The following is a 12,778-nucleotide window of genomic DNA, read 5'->3' as shown; positions in this document are numbered from 1 at the left end:
CCAATCTAGTAGGGGTGGGGATTTTAGTGCAGAAAGGCCTAGACAGTTGGTAATAATAGAGGATTCTATATTGAGACCACCTAAACCAAATGATTTGCTGTCTCTCTGGTGTCAGGGTTCGGCATGTGGTGGACCAGGTTGTTAAATTACTGGGATGGCTGGGCATGACCCAGCTGTCTTGGATCATGTTGAAATCAATGACAGAATACATGGAAGGTGGAGGCTTCTTAAGAATCAGTTTAAAGAACTAGGCTGCAAGTCGAAGGGAAGGACCTCCAAGGTGATATTCTCTGAAATATTGCCTGTGCCATACAACACACCAAAGACAGGGGGAGATTAGAGAACTGAATGCATGGCTAAAGACCTGATGTAAGAGGGAAGAATTTGTGTTTCTAGAGTACTGGGCTGACTTTTCATTGGGGTGCAGACTATATGCTAAAGATGGTTTACAACTAAATGGAAGGGGGTCTGCTGTGCTGGGGGTCAGACAGGGGTGAGTCCCTATTGGTGGGCGGAATGGGGAAAGATAGGGGCAGGTGAAAAAAAGGTTTCCATGTTACAAACAACCATTGGAAATGGTACTATTTGTACTAAAAAAAAATATATATGCAAAATACATGTTCAAAATGAGACAACGTATTAAAGTGTTTTTTTTTTTTACCAATACCAAAAGTCTGCCAAGCAAAATAGGTGAATTTTGGCACACAAAGATAACTAAAAATTAATTGGTATTGTTGAATCTTGGCTTTATTCTTCACATGACTGGTCTAATAATATTCCTGGCTAAGCTCGCTTTCAGCGAGACGCGGTAAAATGGAAAGGCGGTGGTGTCTGTCGATATGTTAGAAGTGATCTCAAAGAGAATGTGAAAGAGGACCTAGTTGATGGACAGTGTGATGAGGCTGGTGAGTGGGGTCTCCGAAGGGGGATTGATATATCCTTTCGTGGGAACTTTGGACTCATTGAATATCGATAATTATTCAACTTCATTAAGTGTTTTAGCACATTTATCGTTGTGTTCATTTGCACTTATATTGCTGTTTTGCACATTTTGGATCATTTATTTATGGCACTCATTTATAGATCCACATTTATTATTTCACTATCCAGTTGCCAGCACTGCTACATATTCGTATATATATTTAAAAAGGGGTCAACGTTTTTACCAAGTGACTATAAACCTGTTAGTTTTACTTCTATAGTTGGGAAGTTACTGGAGAGTTTAATAAAAGACCACAAAAATTAGTTTTTGCAAAAAAAACAAAGTCACCATGGATTCATGAAATATAGACGTTGTCAGACAAATCTGATTTATTTTTATGAGGAGGTGAGTAAAACAGAGGGGTGGCTGTGGATATAGTACAGTGGGGATCAAAAGTTTGGGCACCCCAGGTAAAAATTTGTATTAATGTGCATAACGAAGCCAAGGAAAGATGGAAAAATCTCCAAAAGGCATCAAATTACAGATTAGACATTCTTATAATATGTCAAAAAAAGTTAGATTTTTTTTCCATCATTTTCACTTTCAAAATTACAGAAAACAAAAAAACGGTGTCTGCAAAAGTTTGGGCACCCTGCAGAATTTATAACATGCACTGCCCCCTTTGCAAAGCTGAGACCTGCCAGTGTCATCGATTGTTCTCAATCATTGTCTGGGAAGACCAGGTGATGTCAATCTCAAAGGTTTTAAATGCCCAGACTCATCTGACCTTGCCCCAACAATCAACACCATGGGTTCTTCTAAGCAGTTGTCTAGAAAACTGAAACTGTAAATAGTTGACGCTCACAAAGCTGGAGAAGGATATAAAAAGATAGCAAAGCGTTTTCAGATGTCAATATTCTCTATTCAGAATGTAATTAGGAAATGGCAGTCATCAGGAACAGTGGAAGTTAAAGCAAGATCTGGAAGACCAAGAAAAATATCAGACAGAACAGCTCGCAGGATTGTGAGAAAAGCAATTCAAAACCCACGTTTGACTGCACAATCCCTCCAGAAAGATCTGGCAGACACTGGAGTTGTGGTGCACTATTCCACTATAAAGAGATACTTGTACAAATATGGTCTTCATGGAAGAGTCATCAGAAGAAAACCTCTTCTACGTCCTCACCACAAAAATCAGTGTTTGAACTTTGCAAATGAACAAATAGACAAGCCTGATGCATTTTGGAAACAAGTTCTGTGGACCGATGAGGTTAAAACAAAACTTTGGCCGGAATGAGCAAAGGTTTGTTTGGAGAAGAAAGGGCACAGAATTTTATTAAAAGAACCTCTGCCCAACTGTTAGGCATGGGGGTGGATCAATCATGCTTTGGGGTTGTATTGCAGCCAGTGGTACAGGGAACATTTCACGAGTAGAAGGAAAAAAGGATTCAATAAAATTTCAGCAAATTTTGGATGGTAACTTGATGCCATCTGTGAAAAAGCTGAAGTTAAAGAGAGGATGGCTTCTACAAATGGATAATGATCCTAAACACACCTCAAAATCCACGGGGGATTACATCAAGAGGCGTAAACTGAAGGTTTTGCCATGGTATTTACAATCTCCTGACCTCAACATAATTGAAAATCTATGGATAGACCTTAAAAGAGCAGTGCGTGACAGACAGCCCAGAAATCTCAAAGAACTGGAAGACTTTTGTTAGGAAGAATGGGCAAAGATACCTCAAACAAGAATTGAAGGACTCTTGGCTGGCTACAAAAAGCGTTTACAAGCTGTGATACTTGCCAAAGGGGGCAGTACAAGATATTAACTCTGCAGGGTGCCCAAACTTTTGCAGACGCCATTTTTTGGTTTTCTGTAATTTTGAAATAGTAAATGATGGAAATAAAATCTAACTTTTTTTGACATATTTTAAGAATGCCTAATCTGTAATTTGATGCCTTTTGGAGATTTTTTCATCTTTTCTTGGCTTCGTTATGCACATTAATACAAATTTTTACCTGGGGTGCCCAAACTTTCGATCCCCACTGTATACTTGGATTTTGCAGGCTTGGAAAATCAGTTTGTAAATGGATAAAAAACTGGCTAAAAGACCATATTCACTGAGTGGTGGTTAATGATTCATACTCTGCATGATCTAGGATTATTAGTGGTGTACCCCAAGAATCAGTGTTGGAACTGCTTGCTTGCTTGATCTTTATAAGTGATATAGAGTCTGGGATTAACCACTTCCGGACCGCCCGCCGTCATTATATGGAAGCTCTTTAAAGAGGGATATCGTTGTCTTGGCAGCAGCTAGCTACCTTATCCCCAGTATCCATTTAACGAGCGTGCGGATTTGCCGCAAGATCACTTTTATCCGTGGCGGGAGAGGGGCCCCCCTTCCCACCACTTTCTGGTGCCCTCCGCCGCTTACAGGAGCCGCTGGCAGTGGCTGAGGCGATCGTGTTCTGTCTTGTTAGGTGTGGAGATGCGTGAGGGGAAGATGGTCCCCAACCATCTCCATACCATTGCAGGGCAGAAGCAACGTCAAAACGTCACTTCCGCCCATAGCTCTTAAAGCAAAAAAAAAATTTCAAATGACATTTGATTTTTTTTGTTGTATTTTAGTGTAAATATGAGATCTGAGGTATTTTTTACCCCAGATCTCATATTTAACCCCTGTCATGATTTTTTTCTATTATAAGTGACACCTTTTTTTTAAGGTAAAATAAAAGGTAAAATAAATAAGAAAAAAGCGAACGCATACATGAGTAGCTTCCGCATATGAAAACAGTGTTCAAACCACACATGTGAGGTATTGCCACGATTGTTAGAGCGGGATCAATAATTCTAGCCCTAGACCTCCTCTGTAACTCAAAACACCTAACTGTATAATATTTTAAATATCGCGTATGGAGATTTATAAGGGTAAAAGTTTGTCGCCATTCCACGAGCGGGCGCAACTTTGAAGCGTGACATGTTGGGTATCAATTTACTTGGCGTAACATTATCTTTCACAATATAAAAAAATTGGGCTAAATTTACTGTAAAAAAAAGGTATTGTAATGACCGCCATTGTATTCTCTAGGGTGTTAGAAAAATATATATATTGTTTGGGGGTTCTAAGTAATTTTCTAGCAAAAAAATATATTTTAACTTGTAAACAACAAGTTTTAAAAATAGGCCTGGTCTTAAAGTGGTTAAAAGTACTATTTTAGTCTTTGCAGGTGACACCAAACTATGCAGTGGAATAACATTCTTACAGGATGTCTCCAGCTTACAAGCCAACCTCAATGCTTGTTATTTAAAGAGGAAGTAAACTCTCCCACGCTGCTGTTATCTATTATCTAGACCATTATATGAAGTTATAAGCAAACGTTACCCATTGTAAATCCTCAACCGCATATTATTTACATTTTATTAAAACGTTTATAAATGATTTCTCCAGGGATTAGCCTGTGCCATTTTAGGTATTGTTTCCCAAGTCTGCACTGCAAATTACTTCCGCCCTTCCATGTATGTCTTGCTGTATTCTCGCACATGTGTGGTCGCATCTTAACCAGGCCTCCGGTTTGATCCGATGTTGCTATGGCGACCGTGCTCCGCTGCTCAAAGCCAGCCTGACAGTGCAGAATTATATAGAAGTTTTGCCATTCCGATATTGTTTGCCTGTCAGGCTGCTGTATGCTGCAGCTAAACACTGCTATGGTTTGTAGTCTAATGGCAAGATATACACCCCATGTGATGTCACATGGTCACATGGGGTGTAGCAAGTCTTGCGGGATTTGATCACAGTGCCGCTGGGAGAGGAAATATCTTCCATGGCATTCTGTCAATGGAGAGACTGTGTAATGCGCCGGCAACTAGCTGCATCCCCTCCCCGTGGTACCTTACACACACAGTGAAATCCTCTCAGCACTCTAAGGTGTTTTTGGCAACACAAGGAATATGACTCAGATTGAGACACACAAACTTCACAAATTACATCTTTTACAGACGTTCTTCATTCTTCTTGTTCTGAGGCAATTTGAAAAAAATGCTTCACAAAGCCCTTAAACAAACCTCAGATCATATAACAAACAGTCTGACTAAGGAAATAAGCGAACTAGGCCAACGCACTGCAAATCATGAACTGCGAGTTGATGAACTTGAAAATAACACCCAGGGTTATGCAGTTGAATTTGAAAACCTCAAAGAGAAAATTGTAGTCCTTCAATCTCGTTTAGAAAATTACGAAAATAGGGCTTGGCATTCCAATATCCGTATACGTGGAATACCTGAATCTGTCACTAATTTGCAAGCCACTATGCTATCCCTATTTCAAGAACTACAGCCTTCCATACCAGTCAAACTACTGTAGATGGACAGAGTTCATAGAGTCCTCACACCTCGCAAAACTGATGGACCACCGCACAATATTATTACCAATTTTCACTATTCCCGTACCAAAGAATCTCTCAGCTTACCATCTCTAAGCATGAGGCTTTGAAGACACTTCATCAAGTTTTACAGCGACACCAAATCACCAAATCAGAGGGGCTTCCCCTACCAAGGATCTAAATAAGTCTGCCGTTCTGCTGAATAACTCCAATACTCTTTACAAAACATTCAGATTCTATAATGCCCTCTTAACCAAAGCACCGCAAAGCAAAATCCAATGGTTACCCATTCCCTGCTAAAATCAGCTGGTGCTGAAGGATATAAAAGTCGCATGGGGCAATCAAAGTGTGGTCGTTTTTTTTTCTCCGACGCCAACTCCTGAGGACTCTATGGACTGACTTTTATCATTTTGTTTGACTCAATGTCAGGTATTCCTATATCTTTAACTTCCAACTAACTAGATGTTTGGTAAACTTTTTTTTTGTCCTACCAGTTTAGAACTCACTCGTTGCAAACTTTTTTCTATAGTTTAACTCCTTACTTTTCGGCTGGTCTTTTTTTTTTTTTTTTTTAAGCAGTGAGTTGTTCGCTATATTTATTTACAGCTAGTAATTGTTTTTTGAATGTATTCTGTGGTGTCTTTTGTTTCTTTTTTACACCTTACCCCATCCCTTCCAACCTTCTTCATATGCTTTCTCATGACACATTGATGGGTATGAATCTTTTTGGGACAATGATATCATTTCTATTTATATACTACTTTTTATTGTTGGCGGTGTTCCCTTTGGTAATGTTTTTGCGTCTCCAGTTTGCTACCCTCGGATCCCCATTATTATGTGGGCTTCTGACGGTAGCTCTTTGGCCTCTGGTGGACTATTTGTTTGCCGTTCTGTTGAGCTATTAGCTCTCTTTATTCTTTTTCAAATCTTAGTAATATCTGCTCGACGAGACAATTCCTTTCCTTTTCTTCCAGACTTTTCTTTTTTACTACCACCCACCTATACTGAATTGTATGCGATCCTACTGTAAGTTTTTATTATGCAACTCCTTATATTGGCAATATGGCCCCCTTAAACATTTTGACCCTAAATGTCCAAGGTCTTAATATACCACAAAAAAGCACTAAAGCATTCCGTTCATTTGCTGCAGCTAAAATCCACATTCATTGCTTACAGGAGACCCCTTTTACTGAACAATCTACTCCTAAGTTTTTCAGCTCCTCTTATCCACAGGTATGTGCAGCCTTTGAAGCTACTAAACAACAAGGTGTTCTTATAGCTATTCACAGCACAACCCCATTTGTACTTTCATCTAAAATTAAAGATCCCGAAGCCTGCTACCTCATTCTTATTGGGCACATTTCTGATGTTTCTGTAACCATTGTCATATTATGCTCCCAATAAACATCTTTCTTGGATACAAGACATTTTAGCAATTTATCTCTAAGAATAACATGTTAGACTCTTGGCATGAGTTCAATCCAGCTCGTAAACGCTTTACATATTACTCCCATCCACATAATTTTCTAGGATTAATCATATCTTCCTAAGTTTGATATGGCCCCAGAGATCCTATCATCAGTTATTACACCCTTCACCTGATCTAATCATAGTACAGTTTGTACTACCATCTCCACCCCTATCCTGTGATCCCAGGATTCGTCTTGGTGCATTAATGATTCCATTCTATCTCACTCATCCCATTCTATAGATATTAAACATGCTCTCAATGATACGATCAAATTAATAACACTTCTGCAGATATTTCCCCTCTCACTTTTTGGGAAGCCCATAAACCTGTAATTCGAGGAACGCTTATCTGGCAAGCATCTTTCTCAAAGCTCCTTCACCAAAAATTTGAAAAGGACTTCAATCTGTGTCACTATGCATTCCAAAATTTTACCTCTCCTTCTCCTAAACTCGCCCTGTTTTTCACTGACTCAGCATTGAGATCAAGTTGGGTTTATCCCCTCACGCCAAGCAAGTGGTAATATTTGTAGAGCTTCTTTACTTGCTAAATCCAGATGTCTACCAGTGTGTTTCTTATTGCTCAATATAAGAAAAGCATTTGGCACTGTCTCATAGCCATACTTACAATATATTCTTCAAAAATGGGGGTTTGGACAGTATTTTTTTAAGTGGATTTCTTCCTTATATGACAAGCCAAATGCATTTATCAAATATGCTGGTTTTAAATCAGACCCTTTCCCTATTGGAAGAGGCACCCATCAAGGATGTCCTCTCTCCCCCCTCCTATTTGCAATCCTAATTGAACCGTTGGCCCATCTAATTAGATCTAATTCAAACATAAACGTTATTGAATCAGCTGGATGTCATCATAAAGTATGTATTTTTGTAGATGACAGCTTACTCTTCATGTCATCTCCCCATATCACAGCATCTAATCTCCTCTCTGTCCTAAACAGTTTTGAACACATTTTGGGCTTAACAGTTAACTATAGAAAATAGACTGCACTCAACATTTCCTTGACTCCTTCAGACCTTCAGCTTGCTAAAGATTCACACCTCATAGACCTCCATACCTAGGAATATAACTCACTCTTATGATAACTGACTTATACTCAGCTAACTTCCCTCCATTACTAAAACAGATTACTGAATTATTATCACAATGGTCCTCTATCCATTTGCCAAGTTTTTATATCTTATTAGAGTCTTGCCCATCCCAGTTCCATCTAATCTTTTATGGCTTATACAGAGCAGAATTATCTCCTTTATCTGAGGTAAAACGAAAACTTGAACCTCTAAATCCACTCTCTGCCTCCCACAATGCTGCAGAGGTTTAGGTCTCCCAAATATGTCTGCTTACTATCATGCTGCACACCTTACACATTTACAAAAATATCATGCAATCAAAGAAATTACTTTATGGGCAACAATTGAGTCTATTGACTGTGACCCTATTTCAGTATCTAACATGTTATGGTTAAGAACAATTGATCATACTTTCATATGGAATCTTATCACAAAACATTCTTTATTCACCTGGGACAGATTCAAAACTTATCTTGGCTTTCAATCTCCCCATTTACCTCTCCTTCCTTTTCTTAAAAATCACACTTTTTATTCTGCCTGGATCACTCCTAATTCTTTCGAAGCATGGAATACAGCTAATTTATCCCATTGATATAATGTGGTATCTGTCTCCTCCATACATTATTTCCTACTTTGTGTGATACATTTGGACTTCCTCAAATCGGAACTGTTTAGATATTTGCAAATCAAAAAATTCCAACCTTATTTTAATTCCAACTCCCAACTATCCCAAATATTGTGTTTTTAATGCATATGTATTTCTGACCCTCATGCTAGAGGACTTGTTTAGTTTTTCTATAAGCAAATTTTATCTAGTACTAACACTTGTCCCCCCTCATATTCTGGAAGACATCTTTGATACACATATACTGCCCAATCCTGCTACAGCCCTATTAAACCTGAAACCTGATGGGATCACACAGAATCAATTTTGCCTTCTTTTACAGCTCCTAACAGCTGCAAAACAAACTGTTGCTAAAGCATGGAAAACAAAATATTTAATTCTAGCTGAAACCATACACAGAACCAATAAAGCTCTTATTCATGCTAAAATGGAAGCAATGGAAAGAGATTGATCTCCTTATTTTACTGTTCTTGCAAAATGAACCAATAGAATAGAATAGAATGTTATAATGCTTTCGATGTAATACGTTATTGGTTTATTTGTTGCTCTACTCATTACATTTTTACATTGTTATAATCTCATCCTAATCATACATCAATATGTTTAGCTCTATTGCTATTTGAATATTGTACCACCATCCTTATATGTACTCTATTTGTCAATCTTTGTTATATTTAAAAAATAATAAACACATTTGATGCGATTATTGTTTTCATGTTAAGTGTGCACAGGCTTGGAGTCTCTCTAGGGCACTAAGCTGCAAATTAAACAGAAGGTATATTCAGACACCTTATAATGTTTGATTTTATCTTTTTAAGTTACTTTAGCAAGTGTAGTGATTTATTTATTTTGTATCCAATCATAGGAATAGAATGGGATTTAGTGAGAGTTTTTTGTTGCTTTTTTTTTTTTTTTTACTTGAAAATACTAGAGATGTAAATAAAAATCTCCCAGTGACAGTGGAAATACAGATTTAGACAAAAACTATGCATTTTTGCCGTTTCTGGTATATGGAGCCCTACAAGCATTTAGAAATAAATACAGTGCAGCTGTGTTTTCTGAGCAGTACTTTTATATGGCTTTGAAGTGTCATTTGTTGAGAAAAGTGAATATTAAAATCAACCAAGCTATTCATTACATGTAGAAAGTTACAAATTAGTGGTTACAATTCCCTCATATTAAGATTCTCTTAGTAACACAAGCACAAGAAAAGCAAACATTGTATTCCTTGAAAAAATGAACTAATATGTATCAATCAAGAAATCAATGTAAAAAACACTGTTCACTTGCATTTATATACCTGAGGAAGGGAATAAGCCCCATCTTGCATTGGGATCCAGAAGAGTTGCACAACCTGTGCCCACAGTGGTTACACACAACAAAGCATAGCAAAGTAACTATGAAGCTAATTTACTAAAGCATTTTGGAATGTTCACAAATAGACTGAATATTCAAGGTGATCACACTGACCACCAATGTAGCACACTGACCACCATTGTAAGGGGGACACACTGAACACCATTGTATGGGGATCGCATTGACCACAAATGTAAGGGAAGCACACTAAACACCATTAAAAAGGGGAACACACTGACCACCAATGTAAGCGGAACACACTGACCACTAATGTAAGGGGAAAACACTGGTCACCATTGTAAGGGGAGCACACTGATCTTCATTGTAAGGAAAATACACTGGCCACCATTTTAAGGGAAGAACACTAGCCACCATTGTAAGGGTAAAACACTGAGCACCGTGGTAAGGGGAGCACACTGACCACCAATGTAAGAGGATCACACAGAGCACTGACCACTATAGTAAAGGGTCACACTGAGCACTGACCACCACTGTAAATGGACATACTAGGACTGATTTACTAAAACTGGAGAGTGAAAACTGTGGTGCAATGTACAGACACCAGCGAGCTTCCAGGTTAATCTAAAGTTAGAATCTGACTGGTCATGGGGGGTTGGTAAGGGGACACGCCGAGTAAAGACCAGCAGTGTAAGGTGGCACACTGAGCACTGACCATCATTGTAAGTAGGCACACTGATATTGAGCAAATAATGTTGTATTAAGTCCTGAACACCAAATACTATATGCTGCATAGTGCTGAAGTCTTCACTCGATACAATATGTTGTATATTGCACACTGAAGAGGGCATACCAGCTATTATGTTGCTGGGGCTTAATTGCTGTGCAATGCTGAAAGTTAACTGTTGATCAATGCGAGAGGTTACCTGCTGTTCAGTGCTGGGGTAAATTATTGTGTAATACTGGGGGTTAATTATTGTACTGTACTGAGGGTTAATTATTATACTATACTCTGGATTAATTATTGTGCCATGTTGAGGGTTGGAGGTAACTTAAGCTTGGAGGTAACTTGTTAATGGAGTAAAAAATGCTCACTTACTGAAGAAATAATTACTTAGTAAATGGGAAGCTGTGTTCACTTTAAATACCCAATTAAGGGATACTGAAAAAACTGGGGGCATGGCAGTACCAAACATGTGAACAGACATACTTCACAGACTCCCTGCTGATAATCCTGACAGCATCCAATCCCCGGTGGCTTTACTACCATCCTCCTCCCTAGCCATACTCTCCATCAGTGGTTCTCAACCTCAGTCCTCAAGTACCCCCAACAGGCCATGTATTAGGAACTTCCCTTAGATAAAATCACTCTTATCAATACCATGTCATTGATATTGATGCGCAAAGTAAAGTAAAACCTGAAAACATGGCCGTTGGGGGTACTTGAGGACTGAAGTTGAGAACCACTGCTCTACATAACCCTTGGACCCCTCTGGTTCTATTCTCACCTGTATTGTCACAATTATGATGATAAAAAACAGGGACAAAGTTGTGGCTCAGGACTCCCAATATGGTGCCTGTCAGCTCTTCCCCAATGAGTATCTAGTGGCTCAGAAATTGAAAAAAAATTACATTTTTAAATATATTTTTTTATTTTCACATGACTGGATGAACACAACCTAATTGTATGTATTCTTTATGGCAAGAGAACATATTGATTAATAAACAATCGCTACACCCTTAGTAAATTAACTAAAATGAGTGGAGAGTTTTTACTTTGCAAAGTGAATATTTACTTAGCTTAGTGAATAAGGTGAAACTGTGTTACTTTCAATCATTCAATCATGCATAAACACAATCTTTTTTCCCTTGTGGAAACATAGGCAACTGAACATTTACTTTCTTTAGTGAACATTCTCCACTCTTTTCTCAAATAACCCCAATGTATATTTCAGGCTTTTACCTACAGTAATATTCTACATATCTGTTAGTTATTTAATTTATTAATTTATAATATTATTTTAAGAAAACTTACTAGAAAAGGCCTTACTATCCCTTTTATTAAAATTGACAGAATTGAGGCTATCACTTTACAACCAAAAAAATCCAGAGAAAAATTATTTTAAAACTGACAATTACAGTAAAGAATTTACCCTTGAAGAGAAATCAACAGGAGTTATGAATAAAATGTTCTTGCAAATGTAGATACAGAAAGAGGAAAGGTGGAAGAGGACAAGGAAAATGGAAGCACTTAAGTTAATGCTCCAGACAAATATAACAACAATGGCAATGAATGCAGTTTTGCATCCATTAAAAATCAAAGTGCAGCTGAGGAGAGTACCAGAACTTAATTTTAACTATTTTAATCTTCCATACAATACAACTCATTATGGGAGAAATAGGGCAGCTGGTTTGTTAGGCTTTTTTACAAATTTTACAGAATTTAGACTGTAATATTCAATCTCGCCAGATGGTGTCGGTAATAAGCAGCATTTGTATACCTGGATCAAGTGCACCAGCTAATGGTGACAGCAAATAAATCAACAATAACAAATATATTAAACATAGACAACACTCTACATTTGAATTTTTTTTAAATAATGTAGTACTGAAGTAGATCAGACTACTTGCTCTTAAGTTTCTTATTCAGTTCATACTGGGCAATCACTGACAGTGAGTAAGCCATGTAGGACATGTAGGCACAACCTGACCACCCTCAGGGTAGCACTGCATAAACTTTCAAAGTAGGCTCTACCAATCCAGTGTGTTTCTGTTGATGTAAAGGAAAAAGAAGAGTTAGGGCAGTTTCTGTCAGTTCTTATCTTGCCAGAGATTATTAGTACTTGGAACAGGTTTTCTAGCCTACCTGATTGATGTTCCTCTCCAAGTGCTATTGTCCTGCAGGCATCTATCTACCACAGTGGTTCTCAACCCCTGTCCTCAGGACCCACTAACAGGCCAGGTTTGCGAGATAACATCAC

At 38.1% G+C, this 12,778-nt stretch overlaps 1 protein-coding gene across 4 annotated transcripts in view; it reads right to left on the bottom strand.

Annotated features, from left to right (window-relative positions):
- Window positions 1–12,778, bottom strand: part of KCNC2 (potassium voltage-gated channel subfamily C member 2) — a 329,619-nt gene that overhangs the window by 77,995 nt on the left and 238,846 nt on the right. The gene's annotated exons all lie outside the window — the stretch shown is intronic.

Source organism: Rana temporaria, chromosome 3 (assembly GCF_905171775.1).
Source record: "Rana temporaria chromosome 3, aRanTem1.1, whole genome shotgun sequence".
NCBI classification, from domain to species: domain Eukaryota; kingdom Metazoa; phylum Chordata; class Amphibia; order Anura; family Ranidae; genus Rana; species Rana temporaria.
This window is presented reverse-complemented; position numbering and strand designations above follow the sequence as displayed.